Here is a 22,077-nt window from a genome sequence, read left to right as displayed (position 1 = left end):
GCAGTAGTCTGGCTACTGAGAATTATAATGAAGGGTATGGAACATATGGACAGAAGAAGTCTTTAGCAGAAGACTGCCTGAGTATCATAGACAAAGTAGCCAGAAGCTTTGGCTGCCAGCTACTCTGCCTTTTATAAGTGATAGAAATGTAACCGTGTTAGTCTGGTGTGGCTGAAACAAAATACAGGACTATGTAGCACTTTAAAGACTAACAAGATGGTTTATTAGATGACGAGCTTTCGTGGGCCAGACCCACTTCCTCAGATCAAATAGTGGAAGAAAATAGTCACAACCATATATACCAAAGATATATAAACCATCTTGTTAGTCTTTAAAGTGCTACATAGTCCTGTATTTTGTTTCAGCTACACCAGACGAACACGGCTACATTTCTATAACTATTCTACATGCAAGGCACTACATTTAGCCATTTTAAATGGAAATCCATCAACCATATGAAGAAACTTGCACAGATACAAACAGACATCATCTTTCTATCCAAGTGCAAGAAGATGGACATCGTACCCAAAGGACTGAAAGTGAACAATCTATTATCATATGTGTTCATTTTTTTAATTGTATCCTTTGGTATATATGGTTGTGACTATTTTATTCCACTATTTGATCTGAGGAAGTGGGTATGGCCCACGAAAGCTCATCATCTAATAAACCATCTTGTTAGTCTTTAAAGTCTACATAGTCCTATATTTTGCCTTTATAAGATGACTTGTGTCCCACAAAGTATCTCAAAACTACCATGAAGATCATCATCATTCAGTGAGAAGATACCACATACAGCAATCTGCCAATGGAACGTCATAGTGCGCTGACACCCAAGAATTAACAGTTAAAACTGGCAAACATGGCAAAGATCATACCATTTAGGAGAATTCCCTATTAAGACATGCTGCCCATTACAAATAAACCCATCATTTGTATTTTAGTACTGTATAGCGCAGAGATAAGTCACAACAGAGGGATGAAGTCAAAGATGGAATAGGGAAAAGGAAGAGCAAGGATGACAGCAATAGGAACACACACAGCATATACTGGGGTATGTCTACACTACAAAGTTAATTCGAACTAACAGACGTTAGTTCCAATTAACTTTGATAGGCACTACACTAGCGCTCCGCTAGTTTGAACTAAATTCGAACTAGGGGAGCGCTAAGTTCGAACTAGGTAAACCTCATTGTACGAGGACTAAGCCTATTTTGAACTTACTAGTTCGAATTAAGGGGTGTGTAGCCCCTTAATTCGAGCTAGTGGGAGGCTAGCACTCCCCAGGTTTCCCTGGTGGCCACTCTGGCCAACACCAGGGAAACTCTATTGCACCCCTCCCTGCCCCGGACCACTTAAAGGGGCACGGGCTGGCTACGATGCCCGTGCCAGGTGCAAGCCTGCCAGCACCCAGCTAGCAGACCCTGCACCTGGCACAGCTCGAGCCAGCCTCCCGATGCCCCCCAGCCCTCCCCCTCTTCCCGGGACTAGGCTGGCGACTCCCGGGAGCTTGCCCGAGACCGCAAGAGGCGGGCACCCGCCTGGTCTAGTATGGACATCGTGGACCTCATCCATGACCTCCATACTAGGCACAGGAAAGTGGCCATCTAGGGCAGGAGAGCTGCCAGCCTGGCCACCCAGGAGCAGGTGTGCATGAAAATCAAGATGGTCCACTGAGACCCCCGACCCTGAGCTTACAATGGCTGTCCTGGGTCAGACCAAAGGTCCATCTAGCCCAGTAGCCTGTCTGCTGACCAAAGACAGTGACCAAGCCATTTGTCTCGTGCCATCCCTCTCCAGCCTTCCACAAACTTTGGGCAGGGACACTACTCCTACCCCCTCGCTAATACCACTCCATGGACCCAACCTCCATGACTTGATCTCACTTCCCTTTAAACTCTGTTCTAGTTCTAGCCTTCACAGCCTCCTGCAGCAAGGAGTTCCACAGGTTGACTCTTTGCTTTGTGAAGAACAACTTTCTGTTACTACTTTGAAGCCTGCTACCCATTCCTTTCCTTTGGTGTCCTCTAGTCCTTCTATTATGGGAACTAATGAAGAACTTTTCTTGATGCACCCTCTCCACCCCACTCATGCTTTTATAGACCTCTATCATATCTCCCCTCAGTCTGCTCTTTTCTAAACTGAAAAGTCCCAGTCTCTTTAGCCTCTCTTCATATGGGACCTCTTCCAAACCTCTGATCATTGTAGTTGCCCTTCCCTCTCCCACCCTCTCTCTTCCCCTCTCCCACCTCCTTTTCCCAGTCTCCCCGAGTTTTGTTCAATAAAGAGAGGTTCTATTTTTGACCACACGTTTTCTTTATTTTGTACATCAGGAAGGGGGGCTAGGGAAGGATGAGTGGGAGGAGGTGAGGGAGGAATGGGGTGCGAACCCCTGATGGGGAGGACTGGGCTGGCTCTGCGGGCTTCTGCAGGTGGAAGCTCTCCTGCAGCCCCCCAATTGCCTCCTCTCCCCAGATGGCAGCCTGTGGCAAGTGCAGCCGGTCTGATGGCCGAGTGCTGTGATGTGCCCAGTGTGGGCACTCAGGCCACTCCAAGACAGGACTGCTTTGCAAGCGGGGCACCCCTGAGAACTGTCTGTCCGGGGTGGGGGTTGGGTCCCTTTAAGCATAGCCCTTGGCTAGCCTGAGGCAGCAGCTCCACGCTCTAAGTCCTCATCTGATGCCCTGCCGGCACTGCTTCCGGCCATCCTTAACCCTGGTTCAGGGTCCACTTAATGAGGACATGCTAGTTCGAATTAGCAAAACGCTAATTCCAACTAGTTTTTTAGTCTGGATCCGTTAGTTCAAATTATCTTTGTTCAAATTAACTAATTCGAACTAAGTTAGTTCGAATTAGCGCTGTAGTGTAGACATGCCCCTGGATAGCTCTGAAGCACTTACCCCAGTTCTTCCCTTACCCCTGCATGATGCCACTTTTCAGACTGTACAAGAAACATCTTGAGCACAATAGTCTCTTAAGTGACATTTTACAAGTGATACTCTACTCAGATTGAAGAGGAAACATTTCAGTGTTCATCCGCAGTAAGGTGTAGGCAGTAAATGACATCTACAAGAACTGCTTGCCTCAGTGTAGAGGACATATTGCATTTGACTCAATAAACAATTTTCAGTAGTGTTTTGAACCACTGCAAATTAGATAGTCTAGCAAAATAGTTTACAGTTTTTCTTGCTGACAACTTTTATTGGTAATCACCACATATATTAACATTCAAAACCCAGCTTGATGCTTTATGCATCAAATATAATTTCTTCTTTGTTCTTTTTCCTCTTTTTAGTTTTCTCTATTCTTTGGGGGGAAAATCTCTTTGAAGCACCCTCTCGCTGATTGTTAATAATTGACACACACATCTTTGCACCCGTGGCTTTGAACCAGGATACATAAGAAATTGGTATGATGAAGCCTGAAAATAGCAGTCATTAGAATAAGTGCATAGATTTTTGTTAAATGTACCTCTTCAGTGCTATGGAAACAAATTTAGATCTTCACTAATCTTAATGCCCTATATTAATAAGAAAATTTTCTAATATTGGAGTCATTTGATTTCCCTGACGCATGAAATCCATAAAATATGAGCAAATTGGAAAACTGAAAAAAAAATAGCTACAATTGGTTGGCCAGAAATGATAACTTCATTCACATTCTTATTCTGAAACTTTAACATCTTTTATCTAACAGTTTAGTGAAATAATAATAGTGAACTGACATGGCAGCTTTTATTTCAAAAGATACCAGATATGCTTAGCAAACAGACATAAAATCTCATGAATAATTCATCACCAACAAACAGACATGTACAGGCTGAAATACAGTAGGTATTGAACAGCACGATAAAAATATCACATAACATTACAATGAAGGAATTCAAAACTAATACTCATAGCCAGTTGAAACTGCAGAGGGGACTTAGGAAGGCAGAACGTATCTGAAGCATGCTAGGGTTAAAATCCCAAGGACTCCTGAATGAGAGTTAATGACAGTTCTGCATTCTATGTCATGGAGCATTCCTGCTCTATAATAACCCCTGTTGGCCAAGCATGGCAATGACAACACTACTTGTCTTTGTTTCCCTTTCCAAGATGGGTCTCCGTAGCCTTCCACATACCAGGCTGTACTGAAAATATGATTTAGCTCTCCAGAGAAGTCATAAACAAACTTTCCCAGGATGGCAAGAGTCCAAATAAGCCAAAAGGTTCTTCTGCACTTTGGTAGCTTCTCTTCAGCGGACCTTTGGGGCACTGTTTCCAGCACCTTTCCCAGCTCTGTGGTAGTTCACACAGCCCTCAGGACTGTTCCCCTACAATACTGTGATCAGCCCCGATGGGCTCTGTCCATTATGTCCTTCCCTACACCTGTATAGAACCACTAATCTCCTAATATTGGTTCCCTTGAGTACCCTGCTTCTGTAGGCCCTGGCTCAGAGGCTTCCAGGCAACTTTACTCACACATTGTGACTCTATACAACAGAATGAACCTTCACTCCTTTTATAAGGTCTAGTGTCCACCAAAGCATCATCCGAGTTCCTTAGCCTTAACTCCTCAGGCTGGAAGTAATAATTTATTATGGCAGCAGTGGGACTATCACCAACTCCTCGGAAAGGGGCCTTTCACCCTTTTACAATTTCACTTGAAAAATGGCTCCACAAAAGGGGCAATATTGACTCAGATGAATCATCATCACTACTTCCTACAAGTGTAACCCCCACAATGTCGCTGAGCAAGGCTTGTAGAAATAGCTTATTTCAAAATTTGGCACTGTCTACACAGAACTTATTTCAAAATAAATCGCTATTCTGAAATGTCCCTTACTCCTCATGGAATGTGGTTTACAGGATGTTGGACTAGCGAGCTCGTCATATTTCGAAATAATGGTAGTTCTCAAAAGATGCAGAATACCTATCTTGCTGAAGTGTAGACATAACCTTACAGACTAACACAGCTACCCCTCTGAGACTGATTGTTAGTTATGATTGTCCTCCTTAGTATCCTGAAAGCATGCAAGTGGGCATTTGTTAAAGGTCTTGCATCCAAAGGCTGCCCTAGCTTTGTAAGCTTTAAACAGAGGATCCTCTGTAGTATGTGATTGAGCCAACTGTCACTGGAATCATGAGGAGATGACTTCAGGAATAGCTTTCAAAGCCAAATAAGTGCAGCTGCATAGTACTAACATATTAGGATTTTGATGATGGTCTGTGAAATGATTTTGAGACCTTCCACCAAACTTGTCATTTGATATATTATATAAAAATTGCATTTGGAAGCTATTGTAGTCTCATAGATGAGTACTTAGAAAAGCAGGGAAGGACAAGGTTGAGCTCACGTGTTCAATCTTTACTCTGCCATCATTCAGCATGCATTATGATATGTGCATGAACTGTAAATAATTGTCACAATAATTGGCATTATCACATCTGTGGCATACTTGCCTGATCTAGTGCACAATTTAGAAGTAGGGGTAGGTTGTGAAATGAGCCTCATAATTGCCAATAGACTGTCAGTATTAAAATCAGTGTAAATGAACGGAAGTAAGGAAAATTGGAGTACCACAACAATTTCCCGAGATACCAAGAATGCTCCACATGTGAAACTGGATTTTACTTTCTATCATTATGACAATAGGAAATGCCAGTTCCCACTTCTTTAAACAGAAAACTTTGAGCAAAGATGGCCAATTTAAATATGCAGCAAGTTAGCAAGAGCATGTTTCCCATACAGCTTGTGTATTTAGTGGTCTCATTTGATTGTGTGTTGGACAAGGGATAGCCTCCTTACATTCCATCTTCTACACTGAATCTTCTTCATAGGAGAGGAAGCATCTATGTTCAGTATTTATGCTCTTCATTCTGTCACCAAGCAATATGAGAAATGTAATGCAATGCACATGAGGACGGGATTATACTGGGCCAAACAGAAATGCTTGCAAGGGGATTGTGCATGTGAAATACGTTTCTTTCTCATTTCATTTTCTGGAAAGCAAACGTTTGAATCTCTTGTGCTCGTCTTTTCCTTATAAGAATTCAGTGATACTCTGCAGAACAGCTAGAATTTTAAATTTTAAAATAGTAAATGAGGACTATTAGTCTCCAGAGAAATGGTGGAACACCTCACGGTAAAAAAAAACAGGGGAAATCATTTGGAAACATAAAAAACCCTTGCTTTTCCCTCTCAATCTCCTAAGTATATTTTTTTCTACAATAAAATTGTGCATCTTTCATTCAGCTGCATGCATTTATGTTTTATTTACACAACAGACAGCTACAAAATATAGTTTTTATGCATCAAGAAAGAGACACAACCTAATATTTTTAGTGCTCTTCCTTAAACACCTAAAATCACTTTTTCCTAATCTTCTCACAGGGCAAGACATGCCTTACGGAGTTATGTGCTCTCATATGCCATACATGCTACACTACCACAAAACCATTATAGAAGACCCAATTAACATTTTATAGGAAGCATATGCTTATTCTGTCACTGCCACTTAGAATTGTTTATGCTCATAAACGCTAGTTATATATTTGCACACTTTAAAAATGTTCCCTTTTTTTTACTTAAAAATTCCTAACTCCATAGCTTCATTTTATTAGTGTCACATCATCATACAATCACTGGAGAAATGTGAGCATAAATTCCATTTTTATGCAATAATTACTTGGGTCAAAATAATTGACTAATAAGTGCTTTTTACAAGACAATTCTACAGAATTTGAGTAACGTTTTAAACTGTGGAATTAATTCTGTAACACATTTTTCATTCCTGTAAGTATATTTTTAAACTTGGGATATGCCAAGAAATCTCATTTAGTTGAGTGTATTACTGGCTTGGTAGTGAATTAAAATCATTACCATCTGATTACTGTTGGGTTGTGCAATGTAAATAAGTTGATTTTCTCATTTCAGTTTCTGGAGAACAAGGGTCATAATATCTGGTACGTTTGAGCTGATTTGAACTACTTCCCCAGTGCAAAGTTGCTCCAAGGCTGCAGTAGCCAGCCTTGGGAGATTCCCTGCCTACTACCAGCCTGGTTGCTAGCTCTGGAAGTATGATCAGCAGAAAGGGTGCTTTGCTCCTGTATATCACAATGCTAAGTGGCAGGTGGGAGAGCACTTAAGAACCATAAACAATTACTATAAATTATTGGAGTTGCTCTGATTTACTCTGAGAACTACGCTGTCAACTTGACAGCCCCAGGACTGGGGGAAAACAAAGGTGGTTAAAGCTAGATTTGCACCACTTCCTGGAACTGGACTGAGTTTCTCCACTATAGGTCTGGATCTTGATCAAGGTATTCACATTTAATTAAATAAAGCTAGTATCACAGATGACATTTGATGAACTTGTCAGCAGTGTGTGTGAGGACTAAATGAGCTAATCAAAGTAAATACTCTCTGTATCAGGTCTGAGGTACATTTGTCTGTTTGGATTGTAGAATATTTTAAAAAAATGTGAATATATTCATAATTCAAAGTGCCTTGGTTTTTTTCTGTTATTCATGAGGTCATATTACTTGTTTGTAAGTATTCAGAAAATGTTTAGATACGTCAAATGTTCATGAATCCCAAACTCTTTATACATTTTAGTGCAAAGTTTATCCATTGAAAATTCATAGAGGAAGGTTTATTCCTCATCTTTCTTTCATTTTTTACTATTCCCTACTTTGAAGAGTTTCATCCAGCTATATTATGTCAAGATTGGAATTGGAGGAAGCATGAAAGTTCCTTTAAATTCTGTCTCCTTTCTGCATCATTTGTTGCTTATATAATTATCCAATCAGGGAACAGAAAAAATTTCCTATGACTTAGATGACATGGTACAAAAAATGACCAGCATATGGCAAAGAATCAAACTGACTAGCTCATGAAAATCAGTGGTTGAAAAATTGCTCAGCCAAACTCTCTATAATACTTATGAAAGATTAAGGTATTTATATAAATCAGGATGGAACTGCAAACAATTTGTGAACAGGATACAACACTGAATTCACCATATTTGTTGTTCATGACAACTAGGTTTATCAGTAGGGCATTATCATGGAAGGTTGCTTTTCCGCCTGTGCTGGTTCCCTTCAGCAGATAAACTGAAATCCATTTCCAAGACTTTCAACGCCTTCCCTGAGAATTAATTCATTTTTAAAGCACTGAATCATAAAATACTCATTTAAATAGGAAATATGTATAAGATGACATTAAAAACATGAAACATATCTGGAATAGACTGGTGTGAATAACTTAGCTGTATGAATTTCATTGGAGGTGAGGTCTCCAGGGTTGGCTTCGTTGTTCACAAATAAATAAGGAATTTATCTGGCATTATTGGCTGTTAAGCGGGAACTTGGAATTCGAGTCAATGTTAGCTAATATTTTTCACTGGTGCTTGTATCTTCCTAAGGGAAAGAATCATGTTTCAAACTGGGGATGTCATATGAAAGGATGACTAAAATGCAGTTGGGTTTATTGATATAATGTGTATATGAATATGCAAAGAAAGAACAAAAAGTAGAGCAGCATTCTCTTACGGCTGAAATACAACACAAACTCTTGGGTTCTGTGACCAGTTCTGTCACAAATTCACTCCTTGACCTTAATCAAGTCACATGAGTCAGAGATGCTAAGTGAATATCCATAGCTCCTTTCAATTTTAGCTACATCTGTAGGTGCTCAACATTCCAGAAAGAAATGTATTAACTCTTATCCCATTGATGTTAGTCAGACTTTTCTTATTAACTTCACTGAGGCCAGGACTTTACTCTAAATCCTTAACTTTGGTGTATCTCAATTAAACTTCCTGTCAACTGGATTCATAGGTCTATTGCACTGAACATGAAGAATTTGAATCTGGATTTCAAATGCCCCACAATTCAGGGGAGAGTTTAAGCAGTGGGAAGGTCCTCCTTGCATGCTGAGAAGAACAGAGTGGAATTTTGCCTCTGAGTGAACGCCTCATACTGTTTCCCTAATGGGTACAACTACATTTTTATATAGATTTCCAAAGTGGTGTCGTACACATTGAGCCTTTGTAGTCTGGCATCCTCAGGATCTGACTGGTGCCAAATCAGAGAATGTGCTGAACCACAGGAGTTCAATACTTTCTAGCAGCGTTACTATCACTTCCTCGGTTTACTGGGCTTTTAGAGAGTTAAATAAAACACAGAATGCTGAGAGCCAGGACTGGTGGCTGTAAACAAACTCTATGAGACCTCAGGAAACCTGGCTACTCCCATGATTAGTGGACATTCAGCTAACTAAAATCATGCTGGACCATGGATGTTGCTGGATCAGAGAGTTTCAGACTAGAAAGGTTCAACCTGCATTCTCAGACACAATTATATTGATAGGATTAAGGATACATAATATTTTAGGATAAAATACATTAAGTCACTTATCCCAAAACCAAACATTATAAACCCGTGAAATTAAGGTTATGCTGTAGAGAAATTCAAAATTATTAAAGCATGGCAATGCATAGTTAAGGCACCCAAACAATCTTAACTCTAGCCTCTAAGGATATCAGGCAATAATCATGACTGTGCTTAAAGCATTTTATTATTCTGATAGTAAATTAGATTACACATATGTTTAAAAAAATCTTCAATTTTTCCCTCTGTGTATTAAAATATTACATTTGGGTGTCTTGTGGAGTGTGCACTGGGTCATTTGTGTACATGGGTGAGTGTCTGTCTTTAGGAACCTGAAATGCTTTTTAGGCACTCTATGTTGTGAGTTCTTGCTGAATTATGGACTTTGTGTACTGTTTGTTCATATTATTGAAAATTTTATTTGAGGTGGCACCATAAAAACAGATTCATACAGTTGAGTTCTGATTTATAAATCCTTTTGGTTAATCTTAATTTTTAAGGTTTGATTTACAAACCATTACCTCCAGGATCAGATTTACTTACCTGATTGTTAATGCATTAATTTGATTTACAAGGACTCTGCATTAACACTACATACCTTTGTGGGAATGCTTTTAAAGCCTTCTAAGGTCACAGCAAAGTGGAGAAAGAACAAACTCTGTGTTCCATGGGTCTTTCACAGACAGAGACAAAGAATACCTTCACACCTCTGCCAAATGGCATAATCATAAATTACAATACAATTATAATGCTGTTTATTTTGAAAAATTCTTAATGTCCTAGCAAATTGAGATACAAAATATATAGGAGCCACTTCAGTCATCGTTGAAAGGCAGCCTTTTTTGGAGTAGAATACAAACATGAAAGAGTCTAGGACACTAAGGGCATGTCTAAATAAATACATAAAAATATACCTATCTGGAAGGGACCTTGAGAGGTCATTGAGACCTGTACCCTACCTTCATGGCAGGACTATGTACCACCCCTGACAGATTTGCCCCCAAATGGCCCCTCCCCCCTCAAGGACTAAACTCATAACTTGGGGTTTAGCAGGCCAATGCTCAAACCACTGAGCTATCCCTCCCCCTTACTCTAGCAAGTTATTCTGAAATAAGTTATTTCAGAATAATATGTCCCAAAATAACAATTTTGACATAAGCATTATTCTTCATGGAAAGCAGGCATTATTTCAAAATAACCAGCCCCTTAGGCTACATCTAGACTGCATCCCTCTGTCGACAGAGGGATGCAAATCAAGCACATTGAAATTGCTAATGAAGCATGGATTTAAATATCCCGTGCATCATTAGCATAAACATGGCTACCACCTTTTTTTGAAATGGAGCTTTTTCGGAAAAAAAAATAAACCCTTTTTCGTCAGAGCCTGTATTCCTCAAAAAATGAGGTTTACAGGAACTGTCGAAAAAGGGTTTATTTTTGACAGATCTGTGTCTAGACTGCCATTTTTTTTTCGAAAAAGCTCTATTTCGAAAAAAAAGCGGCAGCTATGTTTATGCTAATGAAGCACAGGATATTTAAATCCCTGCTTCATTAGCAATTTTGATTTGCCTAATCTACATCTCTCTGTCAACAGAGAGGTGTAGTCTAGACACAGCCTTACTTTGAAATAATGGACTTAGTAATATGGATGCTCTGCTTGTTATTTCAAAATAAGGGGAGTTATATTGAAATAACACCCTAGTGTAGACCATGGCTCAGTGAACAAGGAATGTCATGTTTAATTGAAACAGAGGAATTTCAGTTATGCAGAATTGAATTATCTGAGTCTAAATTGACCAAGACAGTCAAGGTGATACCCCTGTTGTACATAGGGTGACCAGATAGCAAGTTTGAAGTATTCCCACTGTCGGTAGGTAATAATAGGCACCTGTATAAGACAATGTTACTATAAAATCAAGACATCTGATTGGCTTAGTTATACATTGGAGGGGCAGAGGAAGAACATGGAGTCTTTAATAGTTAAAAGTGGCCAGCCTATCAGATTTATATCCTCTACTTCCATCAGGACAATATCACTTACAAAAACCATTGCCTTGGAATGATGCTATGGAAAAATACCTTTTAATTAAGTACCTGATTCTTCCTTGTAGGCATCCTATTCAAAACATAACCTGTCCTAACAGTATTTTTGATGACATCTCCTTTAGTATATAACTAAAGAGAAAACATAAAAGAGTGTGTTTGGTATGGATATATACTGATCACTTTCTTTTTCATATTAAAAAAAAGTTAGTTGTAATTATGTAGTGTAGAGTTTCTACCTCTGGGCCAGATTTGATGCACCTAATCTGTGTTCTTTCCATTGATATCAATGGAATTATGTATGAAGAACAGCATTACTTCCCGTGAATGAAGGTGGCACTATTTGGTCTTCTATTTCTTGGAACTTCAGAGTTCTATGGTACCATAATTTAACTGTCTCACCTTTATATTTTCAGTCCATACAACTACCTAGTTTTTCTGATGTGATATTTTCTTACACCATGATGGGGTGCCCCAGCCCCAGACTGGTTCAGCATGGGTTAATCACACTCTGTGGACCGGAGAGACAACACCTTCTCAGCTATGCTGTGCCTGCTTCCACTGGAACTAGGCTATAAAAGGGAGTAACTCAGCTCTTTGTAGGCTGTTCACAGGAGGGAATGGAGGCAGGGACACAGGAATAGAGAGATCATGCCCATACTTTTTAAAGGTCATAAGGGCAAGCAACAGAGGGGAAGGAATTGAGAGGACACAGGCCACTCAAGTGACAGGCTCCTGACACCACAGAAGGAGAAGAGAACGTGGGAACCCTGAGCTGACAAGCCATGGAGGAGTGAGAATGAAGTAACCCAGGGGAACTTCATGGAGAATTAATCATAAAACTGAAGGTAGCTCAGCAAGTTTCAGCAAGATTTCCACTGAGCTAATGGCAGGCAGCCCACAGCCCTGAATTGGGACCTAGTGGAGGTAGAAATGCCTGGGGAACCCTACCCTGGCCATCACCCCCCTGGAGATAATGGCCCACCCCTCCAAGCCATTTGACAGGGCAGTTTCATTCACCCTGGCCACACAGGACCTTTACCCCTCCCCCAAGGGGTGATGAGCTGTACACAAATACAAAGCCATACTCCTTATTTTGCCTCCCAGATTTTATCTTTAGTGTCACTTGTGCACACTATGGCAAATGAGTCAATCATGCTTCTAGCAATATTTTATTTAATTAGCATGTGTTTTTTTCCATCTCCTGTCCTCAAATGATTCTATTGATCCCTAATCTGGTCATTTACTGCTGATTTATTTGAATATTATCTCTATTTACTATATAATTTAATAAAACAAAATGCTTCAAACAACTGTTATGACAGTTATGTGAGATATAAAATATGATCTGACAAGTCAGTGAGGCTCAGGAAGAGGAAAATTGCACCTGTCCATTCTACCATAGGTGTGTGACCAAAACATAAAAATGATGGAACTCAGGAGAGATCTAACAAAGCTAGGGGTCAATGAATGTCAAAGGGGCAGCAGACACTCATCATCTTTCAGGATCAGGCACTCTTTATGACACAGTGCTACTGATTTTTAAGAATTTTTTCACTGGCTTCAATGGAAATGTGACAGGACATAAAACAAGCCTAAATAATGTGCAGTTGCATTACCCAATGATGGGGAAGGAAAAATCAATGTCTATTGCAAGTGGTAGAGACAAACACTCTGAAATGCTGCTTGCATGCAATGCGGATCTTGAAAAATCCATTGGAAGAATATTTTAGAAGTAAAATGTAAACAAGAGGCAAAATAAAAATAATAGCAAAGATGTTTATATGGCAAGCGAATCACCTGAGACACTTTGCCAAAGACAATAGAGTACCAGTCAGAATATAGCATGTTGAAAAAAAAAATCTTGAATAGTAGAACAGTTTCACAGTCACTCTGAAATAATGAAAGTGATTTCTAAAAACTTCTAAGCTATTATTATATAACAACAGAGAAAGTTAAAACCATGTTGCATGATTCATGTAATTGTTAATATTACAGCTGAGCTATTTAGGAACAGAAATGCCAGGTGAGGGAGAAAAGAAAAATAACCATACATTATGCATTTTTCTTCTTTGCCTTCTTTCCCCTACCTCCTATTATTTGTAAACGTTATAGATGGGAGAGTTCACAGGTGTTGATGATAACAGATCATTCTGTGATTCAGTTAGCTGCCCAACATCTGGGCCAACCTGTGGCCATGATGGGTAATTGTAATGAAAGATGAGACAGGGATTTTTTCATGGATTCAGGTCCCACCAGTCACAAGGTCAGTTCTTCAGGGTAGCAGTGAAAGAATATTAATCATTCAGTGTATGCAATAGTGGCCTAATTCTCAGATTAGAACCTTTAATTCTGTGTTCATAGTTTGAGAGCTCATTGAAAGTCAAAAGACCAAGGAGTTATCCTACTATGTCATATATTAAAATGTTTCCCAAATAGCAGCAACCACAGGGCAGGGATTTGGAAGAGCAGTTATAATTCGGTGTTATACAAGCACTGTACATGCAGCATCTTTTAGTATAGTAGAGAGAGAGAATTTAAAGCTGAGAATGTATTTAACTTGTTGAAATGGTCCAAAAATTGTACCCACCATAGTGAGATTTTCATGTTTCTTTAAGCGTTTTCTTGAATGGGTAATATTTAAGATTAGGGTACTAATATGTTGTTTAGGCATAACTCACCACGGCTGTGTGTGGCAAGATTTTGTGCAAAAGCAATTGCTTTTCGCAAAATCTTGCCACTTGTCTACACTGGCCACTAGTACTTGCGCAAGAACACTGACGTTCTAATGAAGGAAATCAGTGCTTCTTGCACAAATACTCTGACGCTCCTGCTCAGGGATAAGCCCTCTTGAGCAACTGTTCTTGCACAAGAGGCCAGTGTAGACAAACAATGTTAATTTCTTGCGCAAGAGAGCATCTACACTGGCATGGATACTTTTTGCGCAAAAGGACATCTCTTGCGCAAAAGCACATGCCAGTGTAGATGCTCTCTTGTGCAAATACTTTAACACAAAAACTCTTGCGTTAAAAGTATTTGCTCAAAATCATGCCAGTGTAGATGTAGCCTACATGTGGGGAGGTAGAATAGCCCTAGATAGTGCAGCTTCTTTATAAACCCAGTCCTTTGAGTCTTATTAATCAAATAATTTTATTATAGGTGTTGTTTTGCCAACAAAAAACTGATAGTTCATAAGCAGAAGAAAAAAACTGAAAAAATTCATCAGATAATTTGCCTTCTATTAACACTTTTCGCAACTCTTCCCTAAAAAAATTAAAGTGTTTTCCAAACAATAATTAATTATAAACTAATTTCATCCATACCCTGTGTGGTAAAGAAACACTATTTTAACCATTCTGAAAATGAAGAAAATTAATGCAAAGAGACTTTTCCATGTTCATTATAGCAATTCAATGCCAGAGCTGGCAATGGAATGAGTAGGGGCAAGTAGTGCAAAGGGATCAGACTTTGCTGAGTCCTGGGTAAGGTGGAGAGGGGCTGGCTTTGGGCCCTCCAGAAGGGTCTGGGCCCACGGTGTTAAGGGGTGGGGGGACTAGCCTTCCATACCCAGCCCTCAGTATCACATGGACCATGTCATGAGGAGCTGCAGCAGTCATTTAAAGGGCCCAGAGCCCCTGGGCCTTTAAATCACCAGGCCCTGGGACAGCTGACCCTTTATCCCCCACCATTAACAGGCTTGTGGGGTGCACTCTTTCTTAGACCATGCCCTGTCTCTGGGCATATGCCTGTGCTCTTTTTCAGTTTGTGTGGTTCTTTAGTGACTTAGCGCTTTGGCCGAGTCACAGAATCTGTATGTGAAAATAAAGAGAGCAAATAAAGCAAACCCTTTTTGGGGTAGAAAGCCAGCAGGGACCTATAATAACACCTTCTGTAAGGTTTTTTGATCTGCAGCCGTATCTCTGGGTTCACTCATCAATCAGTCCAGCTGGGTCTTTCACAGTATTCTGATTCAAACTATCGCAGCCCCTTCTGGACTTTTTCAAATTGCTCTTGCTACCAAACCAGTTCTATTGTGGGGCCACATCCCTCCTGGAAGACTGCCTCTCTGGATCTTCCTGTCCCCAATGTTTCAGCTGGGCCACTAATAGAATTCAGTCCCCTTTCTGGGGTATATTAAATCCAGGCAACTTTACCAGTGACTGGTAGGACAGACTCAGGTCTGCCATCTACTTTGGGTACGCTAAAGACAGCAGTCTTGGACTGCACCCCTTTAAATAAACTACATTGCCGCTACAATTCTCTGGGCCACTTTAACATGGCTCTAGCACATTCTTCACTTTTACCTCAGAGCCTTGTCCTGGTCGAGTCCCAGCAGACAGCACGTAAGTCCTTTGTGTCCAGAGTCCTATAGCTCCCTCAGCCAGCCAAGAACGCTATCTATACTTTTACAGCTCCAGTAGGAAAGTGAACAAACTCTGGCTCTGTTGCTCTTCTTAAAGTAGCCTTCTGGGCTTTGATTGGCTGCTTTCCATATAGCTGCTCTAGGCAACTTGGAGGTCCTCTCTACTATCCTCTTCTGTTGTGAGCTGTAGTAGGGCTTCAAGGTCTTCAGCAGGGGGACTCCAGACCTAATCTTCCCCATCACAGATGATCATAAACTTTCACCCCAATTCCAAACAGCGGTTGGATTTGACAATGTACATGCCCCTCTTTTGTCTCCCTTTCCCTGAACAGTTGTATGAATGGAGTTTGTTTCATACAAGTGTTTAGGGAAGGGCTGTTCATTGTCCTTTACCCATATTCCCATGCAAACAAAGTCATTTGCTTTGCATGAAATTTAGCACTGTGCAGAAGGTCAGCCCAGGGCCTACTCATTATTGTCCCAATCCTATTTAAGCACTACTTTCAGGTATCAATTGAGACTTTAATGGGGAATAGGAAATATACGCAAACCATCTGATAGGTGGCCAAATATACACTGCAATATTAAAGATCACATCCAATAAACAGGCAAAATAAATTAATCATGATCAATCCATGCATATTCTAAAGGCTGTCTTCATGGGGTAGATACACCCCAGCAAGAGGTATCTAGTTACGTAGAGATTTATGGCTCAAATGCTAGATTTTCTCTGATGGTCTAACCCACAAAATGGAAGAGTGTGAACTAGTGGTCAGAGTTCTTAGGATGCCCTTGCTTTGAGGACTATGTGATCTAATAGTCAAAGTCCTTGGGACTGCTTTTTCTTACAGGGCAGGCAGCTCAGGAGAGATTTAAATGCTGCCCAGCTGAGTGCCCACAGCTAGGTTTTGTGTTGCTATTGGTGGCACACATTCACACAATCCTCAGTGCACATAACATTTATTCCATATATGGATGGAAAAATCTGCACATGTATGGAAAAGATTAGAAGGAACATTGGAGGGTAGATTTGTCCATCACTCAGAGCCTCAGGCCCTCAAGGAGAGTGGAGCAACAAAAAGTCTGACGTGCTCTTGCCCTCTGGTAAGGTAGAGAAGTGAACATCCAGTCCAGATCATCTTGTGGTCTGTAAGGGTATGTCTACACTACCACCCTAGTTCGAACTAGGGTGGTAATGTAGGCAACTGGAGTTGCAAATGAAGCCCAGGATTTGAATTTCCCGGGCTTCATTTGCATCTCGCCGGGCGCCGCCATTTTCAAATGTACGCTAGTGCGGACTCCGTGCCGCGCGGCTACACGCGGCACGGACTAGGTAGTTCGGACTAGGCTTCCTATTCTGAACTACCATTACTCCTATGCATTACTCCTACATCTGTAGCCTATGAGGAGTAATGGTAGTTCGGAATAGGAAGCCTAGTCTGAACTACCTAGTCCGTGCCGCGTGTAGCCGCGCGGCACGGAGTCCGCACAAGTGGACATTTAAAAATGGCGGCACCCGGCAAGATGCAAATGAAGCCCAGGAAATTCAAATCCCGGGCTTCATTTACAACTCCGGTTGCTTATATTACCACCGTTCGAACTAGGGTGGTAGTGTAGACATACCCTAACAGTAGTGAATGTAATCAGCTGGATATGGCCCCCCCTTTGGAATGTAGCCGACTGGACATGACCCTCCTGTTCCCCGTTCCTTTGTATTTCTAGCTGTCTCAACTCCAATTTAAGTAGCTTCCTATTATGTTGTGGTTTAGACAGCTTCCTGCTATGTTGAACTAATGTGGTTTAAGCAGTTCCCGTTGAAAAGCCCCAATAAGGTCAGGTGCTTGCTTAGAAACTACACTGCTTTAACAGAATTAACTATATTCATGCTTATGAATATATATGTAACCTACAGAATGCCTGAGGAAGTGTAAACGAGAAACACCCAATCATAAGAAAGTCCAGAACCTATTACCTTTTAAGGCAAGAAAAGACCCTGCAAAGTGCATAAATGTGACGAGTGGCCAGAGGAAATCTCTTCCCTCAGAAAGATGGAACAGGAATGGACTGGAAGCAGTAGAGCATCTGTTATGCTTAAACAAAGCATGCGAGATCTTTTATAAGGAAAAAGGCAATATGCCGCATTTATTGAGAATACAACAGTAGCATATGCTTTTCAGTCACTCACACACACACAAACACCATACATACACAGTCCCGCCAGACGATGTTATAGTTATCAGTCTAGAGTCTAGATCAATCTCGTGGCCAGTCAGATCTATCACAGAGGGGAAGCCGGGCTTTATCGGTCGTCATCCGATGCTCTCCTGGAGTTGGTGGCAAGATGAACCCAAAGCCATTTTAGTCATCGGGCTTTCTTGCGCAAGAAATTAACTTGGCTGTCTACAGTGGCCCTCTTGCGCAAGAATACTTGCACAAGAGGGCTTATCCCTGAGCGGGAGTATCAGAGTATTTGCGCAAGAAGCACTGATTTTGTACAGTACAAAGTCAGTGTTCTTGCGAAAATACTCATGGCCAGTGTAGACAGGCGGCAAGATTTTGCACAAAAGCAGCTGCTTTTGCACAAAATCTTGCCAGTCTAGACACAGCCTGATGGTTCTTCTGATGCCGATATGTTTCTTTGCAGTCTGTCTTTCACAGTTTGTCTTCACCCGCATTGCCCCCTCCTTTCTTGGCCATCTGACTCTAATGGTGGCCTTCATGCCTTTATCTTTATTATGATACATTTCTCATTCACACAAACAGTCTTTCACAGAATCCTTCAAAGGTAAACAGTAGTGTTTTATATTAAGAAAAATCAAAATCAAAACAATTCACATCGAAGGCCCAGGCCTTCAATATTTCTAATCTCCTTAACATAGACACAATACCAAAACTCTATGGCTACGTCTACACTGGCCCCTTTTCCGGAAGGGGCATGTAAATTTCACTAGTCGTCGTAGGGAAATCCGCGGGGGATTTAAATATCCCCCGCGGCATTTAAATAAAAATGTCCGCCGCTTTTTTCCGGCTTTTAAAAAAGCCGGAAAAGAGCGTCTAGACTGGCCCCGATCCTCCGGAAAAAGTGCCCTTTTCCGGAGGCTTTTATTCCTACTTCAAAGCTCCCTGTGGGGAGCTTGCAATATGCATCCTTCCTCTTTGTCAGTCTGGGCCAAATGAATGGGACTGCTTCCCTTTATACCTTGTCTTCAGGCTTAGAATACCCAGCTAGGATGGAGGGACATGGCTTCCTCAGTCTGTAATTCATAATTAACACCTGCAGAACTGGGGCAGGGTAGCTCACCCCATCACCTCTATATAAAACATTTTTCTCAAATAACTACCAATTTAAAAAAAAAAGACTGAAATAATCACTCTCTTCCTGGATAATACTTGACCCAAAAAAACCTGTCTAAATTCATCAAATCAAATGTCTCCTATGACTAGTTTTCTCAATTCTTAATAGACACTAGAAATCCTGTCTGAGCTTTTTCTGCTCCAACCATTAGACCACAAGATTTTGGCTAATGTGTGCATGTCACCCCCAGACTAAAATGTAATGAAAATGAAATATGCATATGCCTTATCCAGGAAAGTTCATTGCGATATTATCCATGTAGTTTAAATAGTTGTATTGCCCAGGGATGTACTATAATGTAATATGGATAATGATAAAAACAAAACTGCACATGATTATCTCATTTCCAGTGACAGATTGTCTTTTTATTTCCAAGAAGGAGGAATGCTAGATAGAAGAAAATGTAACTTATTTGAAACATGCTGGAAGTCATCAACATAACAAGAGAAAACCCTCTACATTAGAATGAAGGCTAATGAGATTACACTATACCTCTAATATACTGTATATGACCACAACATATGTAACAGAATTCATTTCATTACTAGGTTTCCTGTCACAACTAAGATGCATTTAAAATAACAAAAGCTATTTTATGGATTTTGATCTCATTATACTTAAACAGAAAAAAAAAAACAGATGCTACTTCAAATGCACACTCCCTCTGATAGATATCAAGGTACTGCATTACATAGCATGATTTTTATACTGTAAAACAAAGAAAGAGCATGAGAAGTCTCAAATATTCCTCATTTTAAGAATCATAATTCCTTTTAGATTCAGAGTTGCCGGATTCCCACACCAATGTAGTCTCCACTCATTCTTATAGTTGAAAATTATTTACCTCATAAATAACCATTTAACTGTTTTTTTAGAAAGCCATTTAACTGTTACCACATTTTAATATTTGTGCCTGCTTGGTGTTCCTCATTTTAGATTGTTGTTATATATTGTATCACACAACATGAGCCTCTTTAAGTTAAGATCAATGAAGAGAGAGAGAGAGCCACTGCACATTTAATGAAAATTATCTAGTGGAATTCTGGTCTTTGATAGTCTTTTTAAATTATATATCTAGAAATTCCAGAGGAACTTGCACATATTTAAGGAGAGAGAACCATCAATAAGAGTATAGGCAGTCCCCGAGTTACGCGGATCCGACTTACGTTACGAACGGGGTTTGCTGCCCGTATCCCTGGTCTCCCAGACCAGGGAGACGGGGAGCAAAGCCGGGGAGCACGCGGGCAGTGGACAGCCCAGTCGCGCCGAGGCTGTCCCGCTGCCGGCGACTTCAGAGGCTTTGCTCCCCGTCTCCCTGGTCTGCTGGAGACCAACAGACCAGGGAGACGGGGAGCAAAGCGGAGCAAAGCTGTGGAGCACGCAGGCAGTGGACAGCCCAGACGCACCACAGCTGTCCCTGCTGGAGACCAGCAGACCAGGGAGATGGGGAGCAAAGCCGCGGAGCACTGGTCAGTTTCAGCAGCGGCTGAATCAGGATGCCTGGGGCAGAGCAGCTTGGGTGCTGCTGGGTTGCTCCAATAGCGCCGATCCTCGGCGCTACTGGAGCAACCCAGCAGCACCCAAGCTGCTCTGCCCCAGGCGTCCCCAAGTCAGCCACTGCTGAAACTGACCAGCGCTGACTACAGGAAGCTCGAGGCAGAGTTGCTCTGCCCCGGGCTTCCTGGAATCAGCCGCTGATCCGTTTCAGCAGTAGCTGACTTGGGGACACCTGGGGTTCTTAAGTTGAATCTGTATGTAAGAACTGGCGTCCAGATTCAGCCTGTTGAAACTGATCAGCAGCTGATTCCAGGAAGCCCGAGGCAGAGCAACTCTGCCTCCGGCTTCCTGTAGTCAGCCGCTGGTCAGTTTCAGCAGCGGCTGAATCTGGATGCCAGTTCCGACTTACATACAGATTCAACTTAAGAACAAACCTACAGTCCCTATCTTGTATGTAACCCGGGGACTGCCTGTACAAACATTCAACCAAAATAAAAGCTAGTACTGAAATGTTTAAAATCCCAGATATATTTTAATTAGTACAAAATATTTAAATTAAAAAAACTGAGTTTATTTTGTTTAATTTAACACTCTCTGTTAGGGACTGGATCCTCAGAGGTGGCTTTAAAGAGATGCAACCCTTAAGATCAAGTTTTAACTTTGCAAACTGCCATTAGGCACATCGAAATCGTATTTAAATGATTGAGTTACTAAATATCTTCAACTTCCTGGTTAAGCTCTTCTACTTTTCTAGTCCTTTTTATCACCCTTAAGGTTGAAATTCCATTTCTTTCCTCACAGAGAAAACATTTGTTTTAAAAATGTGAACATAAAATATTTTTCAGACTTTGTAATCAAAGCAATTCATCAAATCTGAATCTAGGTGTTTTTTTTGTGGGGGGGGAGGGTTGCAAGAACAAAGTCTATGCTATGTGTTATCTAACAGAAGACTTATAGAGGAGATTTTGGTGGCGCTAAAGCTTTTTGGTGACCCGTATGTAGGAATTTCAACACTTTGGCAGGGACAAAATTACTTTTATAAAATTCTCAAAATGTTGGGATCCAATTCCACCTTTGTAAGCAAGTTTAAGAATTGACACAAAATAAAATGACAATAAGAAGCTAAATTATAAGCACTTTATGTGCATTTTAAATACTATGTGGTAACTGATAATATACAGAATAGTGCCCAAACCCTGAGTACATGACATCTAAAAGGATGATCACTTTATTCTCATATATGAAAAAAGTTAAAAGAAAAATGCAGTTACTGTCAACTTATACCAGACATACATAATATAGTCAGTCCTAGGGGCAGGGGGGAGAATGTGGGTGGGACATGTCTTTTGTAGTTTTGTTGTGGTAGGTTTAAATTTTTTAAAAAAAGTGCATTAGTGGGGATCTGATAGTCATTGTGGATTCAAAGCACTAAAGACATTCTCACA

This window comes from Pelodiscus sinensis, chromosome 4 (assembly GCF_049634645.1).
Source record: "Pelodiscus sinensis isolate JC-2024 chromosome 4, ASM4963464v1, whole genome shotgun sequence".
NCBI lineage: Eukaryota > Metazoa > Chordata > Testudines > Trionychidae > Pelodiscus > Pelodiscus sinensis.
This window is presented reverse-complemented; position numbering follows the sequence as displayed.